Source organism: Zophobas morio, unplaced genomic scaffold (genome assembly GCF_036711695.1).
Source record: "Zophobas morio isolate AGI-343-1 ecotype UQ-CSIRO unplaced genomic scaffold, CSIRO_AGI_Zmor_V1 ptg000006l, whole genome shotgun sequence".
In the NCBI taxonomy this organism is placed as follows: domain Eukaryota; kingdom Metazoa; phylum Arthropoda; class Insecta; order Coleoptera; family Tenebrionidae; genus Zophobas; species Zophobas morio.
The window spans coordinates 16,423,506-16,446,276 of record NW_026972111.1 but is presented as its reverse complement, the minus strand read 5'-3'; the positions used below and the strand labels follow the sequence as shown (position 1 = coordinate 16,446,276).

At 34.7% G+C, this 22,771-nt stretch overlaps 1 protein-coding gene and 1 long non-coding RNA gene across 2 annotated transcripts in view; one reads left to right on the top strand and one right to left on the bottom strand.

Annotated features, from left to right (window-relative positions):
• The window catches only part of LOC135123728 (uncharacterized), a 498,763-nt gene that overhangs the window by 134,229 nt on the left and 341,763 nt on the right, over positions 1–22,771 (bottom strand). The gene's annotated exons all lie outside the window — the stretch shown is intronic.
• Positions 1,186–18,301, top strand: LOC135123731 (uncharacterized). The gene is made up of 4 exons (XR_010279703.1): positions 1,186–1,273; positions 3,814–4,006; positions 17,719–17,913; positions 17,979–18,301. It is a non-coding gene; the product is annotated as an uncharacterized LOC135123731 (long non-coding RNA).

Genomic DNA, 22,771 nt, shown 5'->3' with positions numbered 1-22,771 from the left:
GTTCCCACTTTTTGTTTTCTTAATCTATACCTGTCTATGGTAGTCTTCTGTAGTTTGAACGTTGATACGAAGTACAGTAGACGCCGCTTAATATGATCACGGTTAATGTTATCAACCGCTTAGTGTGATCAAAATGGCTAGGAACGGACCCACGCAATACCTATGCATTACAGTTTTTCCGTTTATTGTGATCAATATTTCGCTTATTGTGATCAATCTCGCAATTCTTAAACACACGGGAATTGCTTTTTTGGAAAAGCGAGACGACTGAAACTAGTATTGTGTTTTAATGAACATTCATTGCTCTCAAAAGGTACTACTCATTTTATACAACCACAGTCAGTGGTCAAAAACAGACTTAAAATCAGTACATTTTCGACTTTTGAACAAACGAATTTTTTCTGTTTTAAATCTGAGTAGGCTTATGTAACAATTAACATGTCGAAACGACGAAATCTCAGTTTATCAGAGAAAAAAAAAATTTTCAGCCCTTACTTAACAAATTTCTACAACAACCAAAGGAAATCGAGGGTTCCTTTCTCAGAATGGTAACCAAAATTTAAAATAAATTCTAATGTTTATGTACCTTCATCTACCAGAGTAATAAACTCTGTCTTGTTCATGATTTTGTTTTGTTTCGAGTTTTACTGTCTCTGATTGTGGTTTTCGCTTATTATTATCAGTCGGTTAGTGTGATCAATTTGTCTGAGTCCCAAAGTGATCACATTAAGCGGCGTCCACTGTAGTTAAGTTAGATAAACGCATATCCGAACATGCATAAACTGAATTTCTACTTAAGGTAGCAGTACTGTCTAGGTAGTAAAACGCTTATAAAATTTGTCAGGTCGTCCTTATGATCTCAAAATATTGCTAAGAAAATCCAATTTACGATGTGCAAAATAATACCTGTGGTTTATTAATTCGTTCTAATTTTTAATTTTAAGCAGCAAACTGTACAATTTATCGTAGAAATTGCAAAACCGCTTGTTCTAAAATTTTTCAAGGGTTTTAAGGTTGTCGTAGACGTGATAAATAACTATCACAACTTATCTAGTCATGACTTCTACAAACTTGATGACTTCATGCGCATTTTCTGTATCGGGAAAAGTCCTGAATTTGACGATTTAACTTACAACGTACTAATATTAGTAGATCGATTTAATCTGCTCGAAATTCGTAGAACAGTGTAACGTCATGTGTTTACACTGCACACACTAAAATTTAAAATTTTTCCCAACATGCATGTAGATCGATTGTGCTTCGGGACTCAAGGGTAAGATAAGTTTGTCTAAATAACTTTAGGATACAGTTTTTGAAATTAAAGTATACATAATTGATCAACAACTGATACACTAAAATAAACAAATTAAATAAAAGCGCATTGGTTGAGCGATCGAAGAGCACTTGAATATTTATGTTACATACTATCCTTTTTGCTTGTTTTCTCTTTTGGATGCTTATTGAGTGGAATTACGTGACATACGTCACCATGAGTTTCAGAGATAGATTTCAATAATAATTATACACAGGCCTGCAAAATTTAAATATTAAAAATCCGTTATGTTTTAATAACTGTTTTGCATATGTTGTATTCCTATAATTGTCAATAATATGAACTTTTTCTATTTCGTAAGATTTATTTGGAAAAAATACAAAAATTTAAAATTTAAAAAATGCACAAATTAAAGAAAAATTAGGTACATATTCATTTTGTATCTGCGTTTTTTTTTATGTATTAACACAAATACTTTTGTCGACTTATCTTTGTGAAATCGTTGTCATTTCTTCTCAAAGGTTATGTTTAATCTTTTTCTCTCAAACTTTCGGTGTCGCCTTTATCGTTATTACATCTGTTTAATATTATTTCTTCATTTTTCACTTGCTTGAATCGTCTGATGGTCACTATTCAATGCACTTAATAGAATATCATAGGACAAGTGTTTGAAATAAAATTTCAACGTTGAGAGTGTTTTTTTTAACGAGCGAAGCGACTTAGAAAATTGGTCGAAAGTTGTTTCGACAGAACTTCCCTCCCTCGTTTCTGAAGTACAATGAAACATAGCAGCATTTTCGAAAAATTATAAAATTTGATTTTGCGAATTTTATATTTTTGAAATCCCCTATAAGTTCAAATAAACATAAGTAAATATGCAATGCTAAAGTAAATGTAAAGAAGCATGTTACGCGTATGTTTCAAATAAGTTTTTACCTTACAAAACTTGTGTCTTATATCAATTTCAACCACTGGAGCCAATGTCAAAATAACGCATTTCAGTGTCATGAGTAGAAAATAGTATATTATTACCCAAGGTTGCAGAGCCAAGCATTCTAGACCGAGCGCAAATTAGAACCCGAGACGCGCAGCGTCGAGGGCTCTGAAGCGCGAGGTCTAGAAGTGGCTTTGCAACCGTGGTTAATATACTATTTTTTTCACTAGCAGAAACCATAAGACAATAAACTGAAAAAATAAACGTTCAATTTTTTGACGCAACATGATTTTGTTTTGATTTCTAATCAAACTTAATCTAAATCTTCAACACAAAGAAAACCGTTTATACTTGTCGCTGAGTTAATCATTTTATCTTCCACCGTCTACCAACTACCATGCGTATACTCAAGTAATGTTTGTAGCACACATTTGTTCATTTTTTAAGAAATAATCACATCAAACATTGCGTACATAACCTCCATTTTTCTTTTTGAACCGGTGGTCGCAAAAGTTGAATTTGCTCCCTCTAAATGAGTTGACATTTGCATGCGTCATGGCTGCTAGTGAAAAAAATATATTATTTCATTTCAAACCCATAAAAGTCTACTCTCGTATTTTTTGTAACGTGATGATCATAAACCTTGTGCACGAAATTTTGCTTTGATTTTTTATTTAACTGTACTTTCGTTTCGTTTGAAATATACCTCATCAAATTTTATAGACCCCATACCCCATATTACAAGAGGCTGATCCTGGATTAACAACTAGGTAGATTCAAGAGACACTGTAACTGTATCAGCTAATAATAGGATTTATCACATTTTCATCCTATCCTCAGGAGTTCAATATTATCATAAAATTGTATGAGGTACATTCTAAACGAAACGTGTATACGGTTTTTTAAAAAAAAATTTACGGTAACTAGCATCCGAAAATCTATCAGATTTATCCGCTTATTTTAATACTGTTTTTTCATCGCAGGCCTGTGTTGTTTTTCTAATTTTCCTAAATCACGCTGACGCTCTGACAATGTAGAAGTTGACATTCAAATATTTGGTTGCAGTTTATAGTCACGCTATATCCACATGATTTTATATACATAAATGCAGTTTTACAAATATTATTAACGACTAAATGTAATCGAACCAAAGCAACAACAAAATTTTAATATACCTAGGTTAATTGAAAACATTATATTTATGAACTCCTGAAGTAAAAAACACAACACTTTTCATCCAGCACGTGCAAAAAATTCTGCCACAGTTTTAACGTTTTTATTATGGATTATGTTCATTTTAAGTAAAATTTGAGTACTGACTTTATAAAAACAATTTAGATATATGATCCTTAAACGCACAACCGTTTTTCACTGGTTTGAGTGAACTGATGTCATTAACAATAGAGAATAACTTTGATAGGGTTTGTATTTATGGAACGTAGGTATCTATCATCCGATATTTCGTCTGATGTTGTTAGCATTCCAGCTTATACTTCTGCAGGGAGGATCGATCTCGGCATGGAGATGGTGTTGCTTTTTGTGTTAGGATTTAATCAATGTCAGAATTATAATTACTAGCGTCTGATTTTTTAAATTTCTGTTCTAGTTGATCATCACGCGTCCGTCAGATGTAGAATTGAAACGGCTAACATAAGCGTCAAGTCTACATGATGTTCACTACAGGGTGTTTTCTGCGGAGGTCAGGTCGTCTAGGGCTTCAGGGATGGGAGATCTTATCAGGTGCAAAAAGATAGGTGGCATGAATCAACCTGAAGCTGAAGGATTAGTGCTGGAGACTGGTAAGTACTGGATAGAGGTAGTTGTGTTGTGACCTATTATAGATTTTGCAGTATTTAGGAATCAGGAAATTCAACTTGCCAAATAGTCACACACAATCAATCTATTTTGTAATTAATTAGATTTATTATGAATCGTAACCCAGATATATTTAGTTGTTCTACTAGGCAGGGGGTTAATGTTAAATCTGTTCAGAAGACGGATATGATTAAAGTCTTTTGGAAGATATGCTCCGTGTTCACAGAACGAGAGGAACTCTGGAAATAAGCGTTGAACAGATTCAATGTGTTTAATGCGGACATCATAAATTGGGTTTCATACAATCGAGCTGTACACCAACTGAGATCTACTTAATAACTAGTGCAAAAAATAAAGTTTTCAAAGTCTGTATCTTGGTGAAATCCTGTTCGTTTCTATACATAAATCCATAAGTCTGATACGCAAAATCAATCACAGAATCCTTTCGTGTTAAATTAGTATTATTTACATTATACTGAAAATATAGAGGTATGTGTTAAAGACAGTTCAATATGATTAAACATTTTAGAACATTTAAAAATGACGATTCCTTAGACACCATTAAAAGATGTTATTAAGGTCCTTTTGAAGAGCGATACGGTCTTTGATGAAAGTTATGATTTTATAAATCTTGCAATCGTAAGCTATCGGTAGACACAACATTTGATTAACATAATTTACGCAAAAATTATGAAAATTATGGATCTGTATCTATGCAAATTTTTCTATGACAACTAGCGGTGAGAAGTAAAAACGCATTTTGTTTAGCGAACGTTGCTCGAGCAAAATCGATATGTGGAAATAAATAGTTTGACTCCAGTTAACACTAATAAATCTGCATGGAAGCAATCTGAACATTTTTGCGTGGTAAAAGCGTATGTTTTTCAAAAAAATACAGCTGCATCGGAACTCGCTGTGACAATAAAAGATATAGCTTTCAATATGACACGATGTGATGGTACAGAATATAAAGAAAGCGTAATCAAGACTCAATGGAACATTGTCGCAAAAGGCCTGCAGAGTGATAGAAAAAATGTTTGTACAGGACAAAGAGTTATTTACAAGGCAAAAGTTTCTTTAATTGTACATGTAACAATTATTGTACCTTTTAAAAATGAAACCTACCCTTTGGAAATAAAAATTTGAAATTAGTGTTATTATTTATCATTTTCAACTAAATGTCGAATTTGATAATGTTACTCTAGTGCAAATTCTAATTACGGCTGAAATTCAATTCTTATTGGTTGTCATGCAGAAATGTAAATGATTTCATTGAATACATTTTTTTGAAAGAAATACTCCACATAATAAGGGTGGAAAATGTTGTTTCAACAGAATAGTGATTCACCTCATTGTGTTGATCATATTAGCCAATATTTAATTAATATTTTCCTATTAGATGGACCGAAAGCACACGAACATTTAGAGTGTGCAGCCAAAGCAGCGTCAACTATACACATTAGATTTTTATTTATTTGCGTGGGTATACAGGTTGTTATGGAAAGGTACGTACAAAATAAAATCGATAATTAGTCTGGAAGTGTAGGTGCAAAAAATAAAAAAAGTTCCGGTAGCAGTGTTTTTCTTTTAGAAATAAAAATTATTGAATTTTGTGTCCAAATTTGTTGTATAAACCGTTTAGAATATTTTTAGACAAAAGTAAGCCATGAAATTTTTTCTTCACGTTGGATTCATTGATAAAACGGTTTGCTGTCAATGTGTAAGACTGACGTTCACTTCAGGCAGATCTGCCATATTTTTTGTTATTTAGAGATCATATTGTTACGATGTTCGGTGAATAAAATCGGCGTGGGTAAACCTCAACAATTTATTTCTTACTAACTCTAATTTACACGACTAACTATTATAGCGATCATGTACAAAATAATTTCGGCGTAACTTCACTGGGTTTTCTCGATACTCGTTGGACTCGACTCGACTGAATAATAATCCTCGTTCCCGAAGGTGGCTTTTATTTAAACCCATACTTCTGAGATCGAGGTCTTTCTCGAATACTCATCGCGACTTCCGCTTCCAGGCTTTTCGAACGCCACTCAGTCGCGTCCCCGACGATGAGTCACCCGTCATTGCCATATATACTAGAAAGCTTTCGAAGGCCCATAGACGTCGTACCGGGATGGCGTATGGGTTTCTTTCGTGACAATACCATCAAGTTGCAACATTTCTGACTTGCTATTGAAATTTAAAATGGCGAAAATTATTTTGTTACAACAAAAAAATTCAATAAAAGATAATGGTAATGAAAAAAGATAGTCCCCAACTAAGCGTGAAGAGTTAATGATGAATTGATGAGTTTAGTGAACATATTTTTTAGACAACTGTTTACGAAACAGACACTTTCAACACTACAATTTATGTATGAAAGTTCCGAATATCATATATATTAGTTACTTTTTTCATATTGGTTATTTTTTATCATATTAGTAACTTTTTATCGCCTTCGATACTCCTTAGCAACATCTGTGGTTCCACGTTTATTTAAACAAATCGAGTAACTAGACAGACAAATTTGACATTTCTTTGACAGTTTTTTGTTCAAATTTTTTATTATGCTACAGTCCTCTAAAAAATAGTGTTCGTAACGCTTTCGAAATTAACAATATCTGCGCACGTGTTTAATAGATCTACTCGTGCTCCGCTCCGCCCCGCACTCGTATATCTATTTAAACTCGCTTGATATTTGTCACTTTCGACACTTGTTACGAAATATACTATCCTGTGACTTTAAAGTTTAAAAAAAAAAAAATGTAGGGCAGTCGGGCAACTGCAGAGAAAATTGTCGTCACTAAAGGCGAAAATTTGAAAAAATCATCTTCTGCCAAGCGAAAACCTACTGACACATTCTCAAGTTATGTATTTAGAAAAGACCTGTAACGACTAATTTGGTAATATAACGAAAAAAATTAGGGGAGTAATATTTTACAACGGACACACCTTTGGCTGATTTGTAAAATATACGAAATTCTCAAGTCAGAGTCAGAGTTACGAACATAGAGAGGCAAACAGTGGCAAAATTTTGTATGAACAGAAACATATTGTTGCAGCAAAAATTACTTGTTTGAGAAAATTCCTCCCATTTCAAAATTCTTGTGAACATTTAACATGTGTGTACCTCAACGAAACTTGGATTTACCAAAATGGTTCAGTACCATTTTTGACGTTTGTAAAAAAAATGGCTTGTTATGTAACTGCTGAAATAGCTGATATGGATTTAATGTAGGTATGATCGAGCATTTGGAAACACTTATGAGGCGTCGTATATTTAGTCTTCGGGAAAATGGCACGTTTAGTCCAAAGACTGCGGATTGTGCTTTCGAATGAACAGAGCGTGTTCTAGATGCGAAGACAGAAATTTTGGACATCGTTTAAGAAGAACCAGGCAACAGCGTAAGAAGATTATCTTACCATGAATGTAAGAGTTTCTCAGTTTGTTATGTGGCGAATATTACATGAACAAGGATTTTATCCTTACCACGCCCAACGAGTTCAAACTTTGAGATCATAAGATCTACCGCGCTGAATGAGATTTTAATAAAGGTTGCTTAAGAGGAATAGGGGAGACCTACGTTTTGTAGAGACGATTGTTTTCAACAGACATTACAAGGAACAGTATACTCAACCTACGAAACACGCACATATGGTCAAATAAAAATGCTCCCGTTATTTAGGAGGACATTTTCATGAGCTGTTTAATAAATGTTAGTGTATTCGCGGAATAGTTGGCAATGATTTGGTAGGTCCTTACATTCTACCTCCTCGTTTAACAGCAGTTGCTAAATCTGTAAGATGACATAGCTGTAGCTACCCGTCCAGGTATATGGAATCTCCAAGATGGGGCACCATTGGTCTTCACTAATTTTCATACTTTTCGAAATTTTATTTATTCTGTATTACCTACTCTTAAAATAAGAAAAAACTTATTTCTGCCAATACTAATTTTTATTACTGCTACAGCTGAATTAACTTAGTTACTTTGAAATCTCAAACAGGAACCCGGAATTTTTATTACAGATTCAGATTCTACAGGTAAAAGTACGTAGGTTTTGTCTGAAACACTTTTTTATATTCATGACAGATGATGTTGTAATAAACGAAATTCAATTTTTTTCGATTTCCCCTAGTGAGAACCTATGCATAAAATTCTGCAGTAAAAATGACGACGGTTTCATTGTAAATAATCAAAAATGAGTGGCCACATTATTGAAGGCAACTTGAATGATGAAATGTACCGAAAGACGTTTTGAAAAATGATCTTCCAACATTACTTGAAAACTTGGGGTTAAAAGTGCGACAGAACATGTGGTTTCAATATGATGGTTGTCTAGCATACTATTTAATGGAACCACATGTATTTGTTCGTGATTTCATTGGTCACTGCATCGGTAGAGTTGGTCCGGTAAATTGGCCTGCCAGATTACCAGATCTTAGTTCGCCAGATTTCTTTTTGTGGGCTATCAGAAATGCTTGCGCCGAAATTCAAGCAGACACATGTCTCAGTGTACATTTAATATGAATTGAATTCGGAGGCCATCATTTTGAGCACTTACTTTAACTGAAAGATGATGAGGCAAGGGGACTCATGTAACTTTCAATCATTTAACACGGTTGTTGGTTCTACACTGAACTATGTTTTAATTTTTATAACCTGTGTGTATCAGAATCAACGAATAAATACAGCGTGTTATTGGAAGGTACGTACAAAATAAAATCGGCAATTGGTCTCGAAGTATGGGTGCTAAAATTAAAAAAAAATCAGGTAAAAGTGTTCTCCTTTTAAAGATAAAAATTAGTAAAATGTATGTCCAAATTCGTTGTACGCCTCTGATAAAAAGATCATCTTTCGTTTCTATAGCAACATTTAGTCTTGACAAAAGTTGTATTGTTATAGTTGCTAGGATTTACTAAAATAAGTTAATTTTCCCCTTATAATTTTGATAACACAAAATAAGTTTTTCAGACTTCTTAGAACTCACGAATAACTGTCAATTTTGTTCTACGTACCTTTCAATAATACCCTGTATAAAACTTCAAAAATTTTCCAACTCACCAATTCTCGTTATCCTGAGACTGGAATATTAATTTAAGTATTCTACTAATCTGCTATATTCCTAAGCTTTATTGTTGGGTAATTTGACGTGATTAATAAGAAAAAGTCATTTTAAACAATTTGACCTTTAAATTGTCAATTTTGTTCTCTAGCTCCGTGATTTTTGTGATTACTGTTTACGGCTTTTTTGTTGCTGGGGTTTACTAATAGTTATTAATATAACCAGTGCGTGAAGATAAAATTCGAAAGTGGTGCCTACAACACAATTTTCACATAAATGAAAAGTGAGCTTCCCAGTGTTTCTTATTGTTTTGCATTAATTTGAGTGAATAAACAATTGATGTTGTCGTTATTGGTAGCGTGTTTTAAAAGAACAGAGGGGTCTGGAAAGGTTGGACAAGGGTTAATTTTCCCTTTATAAATTTGATAATAGGTTTTTCAGACTTCTTCCACTTCGCGAAGAACTGTAAATTTTTTACCTTTCCATAACACGCTGTATCAGGGTGGATACCGGAATATTAAAGATTTTAAAAAGTTGAATACGTAATGAAATTTTTTTCCTTTTTCATTAATTAAATACGAAAACCCCAGTTTTTCATCAAAGTATATGAAAAATCATGCGGTAGGAGGGATTTTTGTAAAAATGTTTTCATTTTTTCCATTTTTCAAGTATCTTTTTATAATTTAGTTGTGTTGTTTTTCTTAAATATCTCTATAATTACAAACTAGGCATTTCCATTGAAAATAAAACATCGATAATGTTATGAAGCCCCTGCCCCATTATCGACTTACTTAAGTCACTAAATAATAAATTCACTTTGAGCTATCAGGGTGTATTATTGTTATCGTTCGGTTAAGACTATACCATTTTTTCTTCGTGTTAAATGGTGCACGTGTTTTTATAGAAATAAATTGATAAAACATTAGCACGTGGCATCAAACCAAGCCACAAATGGAACGTTTGTAAATCCTGATTTACTGGGGTTGAGTGATGCAGAAAGAACAGCAGTTTAGCTTATTACGTCCGAGCAGGTCTTAGGAGACAGATGTTATCGATAAAAAGTAAGACTAATAATTTTTCTCTGTTCTTAAAAGTTTTCAGACTTAGCCTCATAACCTTCCAGCTTTATCGAAGCGGTCGTATTTTTTTTCTTTTAAATAAGTGGTGTACCATGTTTCCATCCTCTGAAGAGCCCGCCTTTCCTGTTTATTTACTCAATTTTCAATAAATTTAAGGAAACATTTTTTGTATATACGCATATCATCAAATAAAATATCAAAGAACGACCCAACGCCATTATACGGATTTACGTTTCTATAGTAGTTCGCGTACGTCCTTCAAAGTAACTTTTAAGGATGATTTAAAATCGCCTTTGGGTCCGGTATTTTATCTTCTTGACAGCTTTACCGTACGAAATATTAGTTATACCAGGAAAAATATATGAATATTTAGGGGAGGAGCTGGAGTGTATATTCAAAGTTAAATATAGGTGGTAGAAGTCTGATGTTAGTTAAACAATTTGTTACAGCTATAAAATGTACTGAATGTAATGTAAAATTTAAAAATTAGTGTTTCATTTTTCCTATCAAACATTTTACTGGGAAATGATACGTCCAGATCCTGTGTAATTAACTAAACCACATCTAAAATCAGCTGTACATTGCACGTAGCAAAACATGTACATAAATCTGATAAATATTTATAAATATTAGCTCAGTGTGTTTAAAATAATTATCATTTTAAAGCAATGATCGAAATACTAGTCTATTCTACAGGACGATTTCTAAATAATTGCAATAATTGTAACCACGGCATCACGTATCGTAGTAATGTGGAAATACAGAAAAAACTAATTAAAAGTCGAATGAGGCAAAATGATGTAAACACTTTCAGATTCAATTAAAAGTAAAACCGACTTTTACTTGTTATCTTATCATTCCTGCATTCATGTATTCATTCATCGTTAAAGGTCAATGATAAAGATTATTAGTTGTAGAAACAAATGCTAGTCCTTATAAGAACCGATTTTTGGTAATGCTTCATGGTGATGGACTTTAATTCTGATGGAAGTTTGGTCCTTGCCATAACGATTCCACATTGTTTATTAGAAAAAAAAAATAAGGGCAACTTAGAATGCTACTACCTTTTTCCAATAAATGTTGAAAATGTTATCTTTGACTACAAGCTTTAGCACGTCGCAACATGATTGCACGGATGCGTAAAAAAACTCCGGGAGTTCCACGAACTGTAGCGGCTGTCACTTTCACTCGTTGTTGAAACTTTTCGATTGCTTCTGGACACTGTCGATTTCCATAAACTAACTGTTTTATCCAACCCCACAGACAAAAATAACATGGATTGAGATCGGGTTGAAATCGTACTTCTGCGTGTGAATTTCGGGCTCTTCGACGCGTTCCAAAATTTGTTCTTCAGCTTGCAATATTCTTTCGGTGCTACCAAGGGTACGATTGTGAGTTTGAGGCTTAAAGGTACCACGATCTCGAAGATGCACGATTTGAAAAGAGTGCGAAACTCAATTCGCGGGCCAACCTGCCGTTTCGATCAGCAACACCATAAAGCATTATCATGTCGACACGCTCTGAATTGGAAAAATCACCATTGTCAAAGACTTTAACCGAACACACGACGGTAATTAACTGATACATGACTGGCCCTTATCGTGTTTTTGCACGATTTTTTAACTTTTTTGGTGAACTTTGCAGAGCTTAATAAATCTTATTGTGAGCTGTTCTCCATTTTTTTATTGCACACATTTCGAAATCAGGGTGTATTGTTGTGGATGGCGGTAAGAGAAACTTTTTATTTGAACTTTATTTAAATGAGCAAATATACACATATTTGTAGAGGTCTTCATATAAATTTCACTCCGTACAAAGTGTTTACTAAGTTGAAAGTTTGTAATCTTGATGAATAATTAATTACCTTGAAGTAGTATTTAAATAATACTTGTCCTAATGTTAAGTAGGTAGGTGGATATATAGTTTTATTATGTGAGTAAATGTTATATGATGTATACGTTTATTTTGTTGAGTAATGTTTTGCAAAAATCCCTTATTTATCACTGTGCCCAGTAAAGTTAATAGTTTGCATAAGTGAAATGTGTAAAACATTGCATTTTGTGTGAAACAAACATCCTTCTTGGCTTTTATATACAGTGGGAGTATTTCTTTTATATCGCGTTACTGACGATTTAAAATATGAAATCAAATGTTCATGGTTTCATGTACAAGTGTACACGAAGTTGTATATTAAAAATCAAATTTTTGCTTTTTTTAAGCACAAATTGTGCAATCCCAAAGGGAACTTTTGATTCTATATCGCACTGTGAGAGCAATACTCACGTAAGTCAAAATTTGCCGAATTCTTAAATTTATCATTAATGCATAAAAAAGATAATGTAATTTTAGTATATGTAAGTATGTATAAACGGTTTTTAATAGTTGCGTAATGCTCAAATTCATCAAAATGTTTGTATTGCATTTCCGAACATTACGTGTGCACTTAATGCAAGACTGCCGTATCTCAAAACTAAGTGAAATGCACGTAAGCTATGAAGCTATGAGATTTCAGTCGATGTGGATAATCTGATACTCAAGTTGAACACAACAAATGCACAATGTCTTCTGATATAGTTAAGAATTGACCGAAAACATGGAAATCAATTTTTCTTTGAATAGGAAAGGTAGGTAGGAAAAAAATTCAAATTTGTCAAAAATTCCGATGGAACTTCATATAGAAACGAAGTAGGTATATCAGGAAATAATAGTCAATCAATTCCCGAACATCACGACAACGGCGGCATCAGACTTAAATGAAAATGATTAAACAATATTTATGAAGGTCATTTAGCAATACGTAAAAAAATACCATGGACTGAATCAATTATGTATAAAAAAACGAATTAAATAAAATTATAACACACTTTATAACAATTTACCCAAAAAATATAACAAAACACAAAACGATCGCAGTATTCATTCATTCAACATCTACACTGATCGGCGAAAAAAAAACGGCCACCCTGAAAATTTTCGCAAAACGAAGCTTTAAAAATTATTAATTTAACTAGTGATCGTTATTTTATGAAAGAACCATTCATTATTGACATATAAGGTATAAATTAGCAAAAAAAAGGAGCCAATTAGACGCAGAATTAAATTAAATTTAACAAAATAACAGAAACAGAGCGGCACTTTGAAAGACGTCTGTAAGAGTTAACGGAATTACTTTCGCGTGAAAACGTTTATTAATTGCCAAACTTATAATCAAATGATGAAAAACACTGTTTACAACAACAGCCTCCTTTATTGTTTTTTTTTTTTTTTAAGAAAATATCGTAGGTACTTGGTCTGTTTCTGTTATTTTGTTAAATTAAATTTAATTCTGCATTTAATTGTCTTCTTTTTTGTGCTAATTTGCACATCATGTGTCAATAGTGAATGATTCTTTAATAAAATAACGATCACTAGTTAAATTAAGTTTTAAAGTGGTTTTGTGAAATTTTTCAGGGTGGTCGGTTTTTTTGCCGGTCAGTGTAGATGTTGAATGAATGAATACTGTGATCGTCTTGTGTTTTGTTATATTTTTTTCATATTACAATGTGTTGCTAGTTTGCTTTTGTCTTAAATTTATTAACACGCAAGCCAAAATATTTGATATGGTGTAGCAGTGCAATAGTCACGTAAGTCAAAATTTCTTGTTTTCTATAACGAGTAGAAGGTTCTACGCTAAAGGAATAAAAACACGATTAATAATAGATTGACAATACGACTATAACGTATTTCGAAGCCTTTGGTATTTAAGATACAAATAATATATAAAAACTTGGGAATTTTAAATCATCATTACTCCAAACACGCTGGTTTTGAGTTACGTGAGTATTTCTCTCACAGTGCGATATTATCGTCTTTGATTTTTATTTTTCGAACTAAATTAAGGATGAATCGTCCTCTGCTTGGGTTTATTTATAAGATATTATTGGTATTCGCCAAATTATTGCTTCTACAGTAACAGAGTAAAAAATTTTAGATTTTAGAAAAAGGTTTTCAAGATTTAATGATTCATAAAGTGACATAATATTATCTAAAAATTGGTCGAAAGTTATTTTGACAAAACTTCCTTTGCTCTTGAAGTATAATCCGACAAATCCCGCTTCTTTAAAAAATTATAAAATTTGCTTTTGCGATTTTCGTTTTTGTTATAATGTCTACAAAGTAAAAACTGGCGGCACAAAAATACCCCGCGGCCTCTGCGCTAGGAATTTGCGCTCCCACGTACGGACATTGTAAAATGTATTTAAAGCAGATAATCAACGGGAAAAAATATCCTCTCAGCACTAATAACAAGCTTCAGTTCAAGCGTTTATGTTCATATATCGGAGAATGTTACGTAGAAATTAGTTTGATTTGAATGAGTTTGCCTCCTCGAAACAGAGGACGAAAATTATTAATTAAGCCACAATAGAACAAAATGTTCTGAATATTATAATTCCTATTTTGTCAGTATTAAATAAAGACGTGCGTATTTTCCAATTTTTGAGAAAATGGGCTGACCCGTTCTTAATTTGATGAATAAAAAAAATTGTGATGACGTCATCAACACAAACAATAGCACAAATGATGATCCCTTCGCCGCTACTCTACGGACGGTTGTACAGGGTGACTGCGAAATATATGCAATAATTTTAACCACGACATCCCCCCTCCTAGTAGTGTTGAAATATAGAAAAAATTAATTAAAAATCGAATAGGGCAAAACCCCCATGAACTACCCTCGATACGAAGGCACTGAACCTTGTAAATAGAGTTGGAAAAATGTTCGAATAAAAAGAAAGTAAACACTTTCAGTTTGAATTAAAAGTAAAACCGTCTTTTTGCTAATTACACTAGTTCACAAATTTAAACTTTTTTTCATATCCAAAAATAAAAAAAATATTTTTTACTTCTAAATTACTTACTGATAACAAATCCAAAAACGGATAATCCTTATCACGTCAGGTTTTTTCATAAATCCAAAATAATGAACTTTGCTTTTACCTTCACGTTAGGTTAAACTGATTCATGTTACTGCATCATTGTCGCATAAAAAATGTCTTCGAGATCGTGCAAAGTAAGTGCAAATCAGTTTTGTTACGTTTGTGGTAAAATTATAGTACCTAAAGCGGGAAGACCTGTTCAAATATGCTTAAAAAGAAGGTATCAAGGATTTGGGACGAAAATGTGTTACTGTTGGTTTATTATAAGGGAAATTGGCAGTACTGTCAATAAAAGAAACGCTAGTGTTAATCATTTTTAATTTTCAGTCATAATGTTTATAATATATACTGGGTGTTGCTTTTATTTGATACAACCCTTGTAACTTCTTTATTCTTAAAGATAAACCTGTATTCCTTTGAGCAAATTTGTATCATTTTAAAAGATCTTTGTGAGGCCAACCTCACATTTTTATTATCACTTCCCGTAGAAAAATCAAGAGCAACCAATTATTCTAAAATCAATACTTGAAAAATTTTAAATAAAATATTGATGACAATCTAGTAGCTTGAAAAATTGACACTCATGTTATTTATTAATGTAAATGATCTTTTAAAATGATACAAATTTGCTCAAAGAACTATATGTTCATATGTATTTAAAAATAAAAAAGTTGTATAAAAGAAAAGTAATACGGGGTATGTGTATATAAATATCTCAAAAACCTGACGTGATGGATTTTTTCTGCTTTCAGATTTGAATTTCCCGAACCCAAATCCTTTGGATTCAACTATTTTTGTCTTTGGATATAAAACCTTGTAAACTAGTGTTATCATTCATTCTGGATTCATTCATCGTTAAAGGTCAGTGCGAAAGTTTTTTTGGTAATACTTCATGATGATCGACCTTTGATCCGACGGATGTTTGGTCTTTGCCACAACGATGACTTTATATGTTCGGTAAACCAGCTATACAGCCTGACTGCGAAATATGTGCAAAAAAAATGGGGAATAGCTCACGATACGAGTATGTCACTGTATAAAATTCACGGTCCTAAGTGGTAGCAGTATCGAGAAAAAATTAATTGAAATTACATATAAATTGTCACACACGCCGCTGGTAGTGTTTCTTGACTTACATCATTACTACAATGAATGGCACACAGCGACGAAGTTTAAGAACCAAAAAACTAGTGCAAAAAGACGATAAGTACAGTAGTGTATCAGTTATTTGCCGTAGCTGGGTGTGTTCGGTTGTGTTTGACAATGGTGAATTTTACAAATTCAGACCGTGCCGACATGGTAATGCTGTATGGGGTGGCGGATGGGAACTCAAGCTTGGCCCGCGAATTGTGGATCGAACGCTTTCCAAATCGCGCGATTCCATGTGCGCGAACATTTACGTCAGTGGTACAGCATCTCCGAGATCATGGTACCTTCAACCTCAAACTCACGATCGTGGTGGTGATGGGACAGAAAGAAGAAATTGGATTTTCGCAGCTTGTAGTGCATTCTACATTAAAAGTACACGGTCACAACCATACCATGTTGACAAAGTGCATGGTTTGGAGCCTGCTGATTGTCCACGTTGTGTAACTCACTTTTTGTCCGATGGAACTCCACATAGTCGACAACAAGTACGATTTCAGGAGGCGGTTTTCGAGAAGCGTGTATTGGTTGGATGAAACAATTCGTTTGTGGAAATCAACAGTGTCCAGAAATAATCGAAGAGCTTCAACAAGTGAAAGTGGCAGCCGCTACTCCGGTGTTTTTTTACCTATCAACAAACCTCTTGCGACGCTCTGACGCTTGAATTGCTAGTCAACATTTCTTGTAAAAAGGTAGTAGCACTCTAAGTTGCTCTTATTTCTGTTCCAATAAACAATGTAAAATCGTTGTGACAAGGACATCCGTCAGAATCAAAATTACCAAAAAACTTTCACACTAACCTTTAACGATGAATGAGTAAATGAATGAACGAATGATAAGCAGCAAAAAGTCGGTTTTACTTTTAATTGAAACTGAAAGTGTTTAGGTCGTTTTTATTCGAACGGTTTTCCAACTCTGTTTACAAGGTGGCTCAGTGCCTTCGTATCGAGGGTGGTTCATGGGGGTTTTGCCCCATTCGATTTTTAATTTATTTTTTCTATATTTCGGCTCTACTAGCGTGGGGGATGCCGTGGTTAAAATATTTGCACATATTTCGCAGTCACCCTGTATATACTAAATAGAAATCTAACTTTTTGGTCACTTGAAAAACCACATTGCGAATTTACAAAAGAAATCCTTATGAACTGCCGATCTAACAATACTCCTCAGTAACTCAGCTGTCCACAGACTTTTCCTCCACGATTACAATCACCATAAAAACTTAATGAATCTTTAAAACTGCAAATCCCTCAAACCCATCCCATAAATTAAGTTCTCCCAATTAAAAACCCGTAAAAACGTGTCCCGGCACAACTTATTAAAACCTTCCAAACCGAAACGTTGAAACCCAAATCCCAGAATTTTTTGAAAATTTGTATGCAACTTCACCGAAAATAAAAATTTTCAAATAAATGAAATTTTTTACCTTTTCCTGGAATTTTCAAAAATTACAAAAAAAGAAACTATTATTTATTCCCAATTTCAGAACTTACCTAAACTGTGGAAGCTGTGGCATCCCGCCGCCCCGGAAAAAGGTGGGGAGAAAAAAGGGCGACGAGGTGGGGTGAATAGGGTAGGGGTGCTATGACATGCATATAAGCGCGAAACAAACCCACGATCTTTAGTTTTAATGTTGACGTCAGAAGGTTAACATACCAGACTCTTTCATCACCATAAAACTGTAAGTATACCTTTTTTGACCATTATCATTGTTGTGTTATAATCAAAATTTTGTCTTCTTTTCAGATAGTTCTCCGCCATGGACCTACCAAGAACCTCCACACCCATGCCCTGCCGATGCATGGTCAGGATTTCGGCGCGATGTGGCCCGAATTGCGCGTGTTGCAAAGAGTACCGAAGATTTATGGAAAACCACCGGGAGCCCAGGAATTTACGGAAGGTGTACCGAGTCAAGGGGGTTGAAAAGGCGGCCTGCTGTGACATCGTGGCTGGACATGTCCTTTTCAAGTGCTCGCGGAAATTCCTGAGCATGAAGGACTTCTTGGAAAAGCTGCGACGGAAGTTTTGGAGGAAGAACAAAACGTTGCGGATGTCGAGGGATATAGTTGAAAGTGTATTATAAATGTATATCTTGTGTAAATTTAATTTGTTGTGTATATTTGTGAATAAAATTGCTATTACTTAGGTAATTACTTCTAAAAATTATTTCTTCGCAACCCAAAATACTTTATATTACTTGATACTATCTGAATCTAAAATGAAATGCTTAATCATGATTGCTTTGACTTTGGCAATGTCACTTTGACATTAGTTAAGTTTTAACATTTCTTTTTCATTGTTGATTTCGACTTCCAGAATTATTATTGGAGCTTTAACTCCTTTCTTGTCGTAATATAGAACACGTATAAGCGCCGGGATAGGAATGTCAAGTTCCAGCTACGAGCTTGATGTCGGTGTCGGTGTCGAGGTCACCAAGACCGGTCTGAACCGAGTCTGAACATTTCTGTAGTTCCCTATTATGGAATTTGTAAAATATACTTAATTGCACAAATAATGACAAAAGGTTGTTCAGTGTAATCTGCAAACTGTTCATATGGAAGATTAAGATTGCCATAAGGTAAAGTTTCAGAATTGTGGGCTTGGAAATGACAATAATATAGTTTCTAGAATTTTCGCCACATGCCTTTTCATATTCAGCCTGTACCCACTGAATATCGGCATATTTATCGTAAGATATTTTGTTCAGCTAAATCGAACTATCTGTACTCTATCCCATCTATTTCGTCGTTGGGAATTATTAATTATGGTAACGATGTTGTACCTCTCACTTAAATTGGAGATATCTTCAATATCACATAAAAATGTTGCTAAATCAATAGCATAATAATTACAGCCATATATTCAGTTGTTACATGACACGTAATGATAAGAACATTAGGACACTTTATAGTTTACTATTAATCAGGTTTTAAACATTACAAAAGTACAAAAAAATGTTAGAGATAATACAATATGCACGACAGAAAATGTCGAGTAAAGTATTAATGCCGCTAATCCGGAGACGTGACGGATCTTTAAGCGAAAGTAATTTGGAAACTGCGAACATGTTAGCTGATTACTTTGAAAGTGTCTACGTTACTGAACCACCAGGTGTACTACCTATAATTAATACACCTCGTCTCACGGAGTGTCTCGAAAATGTGATCTTAACAGAGGAAAATTTACTAAATGAGTTATCAGCTTTAAAAATTGATAGTCGGGTCCTGACAACATTACTTGTAATGTGTTAAAGAGTTGTGCCTATGAGATTGTAAAACCGTTGCTTCAGATAATGGAAAGGTCATTAATCGATTCGCGTTTAGCATCGGATTGGCTTAAAGCGTCTGTTACAGCTATTTTTAAGACAGGGGACGAAACATTAGCTTCGAACTATCGTCCCATAAGTCTCACATCTGTGTGTTGCAAAATTCTGGAGAGAATGATTTGTAAGCAACTAAGAGGGTGGGCCCTTGATCACAATTTAATTCCGAATACTCAGCACGCTTTTGTTCCAGGTCGGTCAGTCACTTCATGTTTGTTAAAATGTTTAGATGATTGGGGTTCACAAATCGATAACAAGAATCCTGTTGACGTGATCTACCTGGACTTTGAAAAAGCCTTTGATCGGGTACCGCATCTTCGTTTAATTACTGAATTAGATAATTTTGGGATTGGAGGCCCACTATTGAAATGGATCAGATCATTTCTTCATGGTCGTAAGTTTTACGTCAGAGTGGGCGTTCGGTATCCTCTGAACGAGTGGTTGTGTCTGGTGTCCCGCAGGGTTCTGTATTGGGACCACTGCTTTTCATCCTCTACATATCGGATTTACTTCATTTAATTTCGTCAAATCATGTTTTCTATGCTGATGACTGTAAACTGTATGCTAATCCTATTCTAAATTATCGAGAACTGCAAACGGATTTAAATACTGTCTACCGTTGGTGCTTAGACTGGTTGATTCCGTTGAATAACGGCAAGTGTAAAGTCTTGCACTTGGGTACCAACAACCCCAAACACATTTACATGATAGATAATGAGGCAGTAAAGATGGTGGATAGTCAAAATGATTTAGGTGTTATAATAACATCTGATCTATCTTGGTCCAATCAAGTGGCTTACGTTGCACGAAGAACAAATTCTGCATCCTATATGTTATTCAATGCATTTAGACACCCTTCACGAGATACATTTCTGAAATTGTTTAAGTCGTATATACGGCCAATTTTGGAATATACCAATGTTGTGTGGTCACCAATTTTACAGCGGGATAAGGAATTGCTGGAAAAAGTTCAAAGAAGGGCTACAAAAAAGGTATTGGGCTGTAGAACACAAAATTATCAAACCCGATTAAGATCGTCATTGGAACAACTACGGAAGAGGGGAGACTTGATATTGGTTTACAAGATTTTTCACAATCCAAATATGTGCCACCTCAAAACCCTTTTTGAATTGAGTGCTAACCAATTGCGAGGGCACGTTTACAAATTAAAAAAGCAATCATTTAGAACTATTGTTCGAAGGTTTTTCTTTCCTAACAGGGTGTTTGATGAATGGAATAATTTTCATAGTGAAATTGTAAATGTGACAACTATTAATATGTTTAAGAACAAACTGGATCAGTAACTCTACTTAGGGAAATCTATTTGAAGGAGCATAATAAGTCTCTGACCCCTGCTCCATTTTTTCTAATAATAATAATAATAATTTTTCGAATAAACGTATTGATTGTTATATCTTAATCTGGTATTTTTCCATTTATGAAGAACCAGGTATTTCATATAAATTTAAATAGCGCGCCCGAATGTGACTGGGACGGAGTACATACGGACTATTGGCGCTTAATTTTGCCAGCTGTCGTATCTCTATTATCTCTGAGTTTGACTGTTTCAACGACTAAATTAGGTATAAAGGGTCTTTAATTACTACAATTTTTCAAAGAGACACTGATGTTGGACATAGTTAGTGGTTTGACTGTTCGAACGACTAAATTAGGTACAACAATTGATGCTGTTTTCAAACGCTCTATTACCCATTTAAGAACTGATCTTTATATCACTCATTTTAGATACCATAGGCTACTAATAGCTGTATTCAATGATAGGGATAAAGATACCGAAGGCGATAACGCTATTATTTAAGAGTGTAGCGGAGTTTTCAAAGCGCTCCGCTAGTACCCTCTCGAGGGCGCTGTCCTCGGCAGCGCCGGTATCTACCCCACCAAGCTCACCCCCCACTGGAACGCACCCCACCTGAAGCTACTTCATTGTCCAGGTACTCCCACGCATCTCAACCCTGCCTATAAAAGGGCCACCGTGACCACTTTTCAGGCAGATAGAACTCCTCCATCTTCACCTTAAGGGCTGCACTGTCTCGGTCCCCTTCTGGTGAGCACCGCACAGATGGAACGCCACCATCTCCACCTTAAGGGCTGCACTGTCTAAGTCCCCTTCTGGTTGTCACCAGGGCTGCACTGTGTTACGGTCCCCTGCGCCGCTTCGATATCATCACCAGGGCTGCACTGTTTTACGGTCCCCTGTGCTGCTTCGACGTCATCTCCAGGGCTGCACTGTTTTACGGTCCCCTGCGCTGCTTCGACGTCATCTCCAGGGCTGCACTGTTTTACGGTCCCCTGTGTCGCTTCAACGACGTCATCTCCAGGGTCGCACTGTCCAGGTCCCCTGTGCCGCATCGCCGACGTCGTCATCTCCAGGGTCGCACTCTCTAGGTCTCCTGTGCCGCGTCGCCGACGTCGTCATCTACAGGGGCGCACTCTCCAGGTCCCCTGTGCCGCATCGCCGACGTCGTCATCTCCAGGGTCGCACCTATGCTACATACATCGCCGCCGTCATCCCCGACGAGAATTGCCGCCACTTCGAGAACCCATACCCTATTTTTGATTTGTATTGTTCTTATTATTAATAAACCGCTGAGTTACCACAAATCTGGCGCCCTAACGTGGGGCCTCGAACAAGGGAGGATACCACAAGAGTAATTTTTTTTTTGTTTTTTTGTATTTTAAATCGAATAAATACTGCTCTAGCATTAGTAAATATTTACTTGTTATTTTAGTTGGTAATTTTTTTTTTAGTTTAATTAATCCAATCATCATTTTGTCAAAAAATACAAATGCAACATATTTTTGGTTTTTATTATTTTTTAAGAGAAAATTAATTACTTCGTATACGTGTTTAATTTAGATAAATTGAAAACTCCATCAGTGCGTCCCTGGATTGATGCACTCTTTTTTTTGGTTCCATTTCGTCAAACATTCCTGCCTCTTTCTATAATCACCAAAAGCAAATACATATTCTCACCTATTGGTAAAATGCTATTATACTATGTTAATTTTTTTGCGAAAATTTTGACGTTAAGGGAAAAAATTCATAGCGGATTCAGACATCACAAGCTTAGGAGTATATTGTTGTACAATATTTAAATCATTTCAAAATAGAATTCTTTGAGATGACCTCATCAGTTGTTGGTGGGGATGATTAGCCAAATTTTGGTTAGTGTTTAGCGAGCTACATGATATTCCT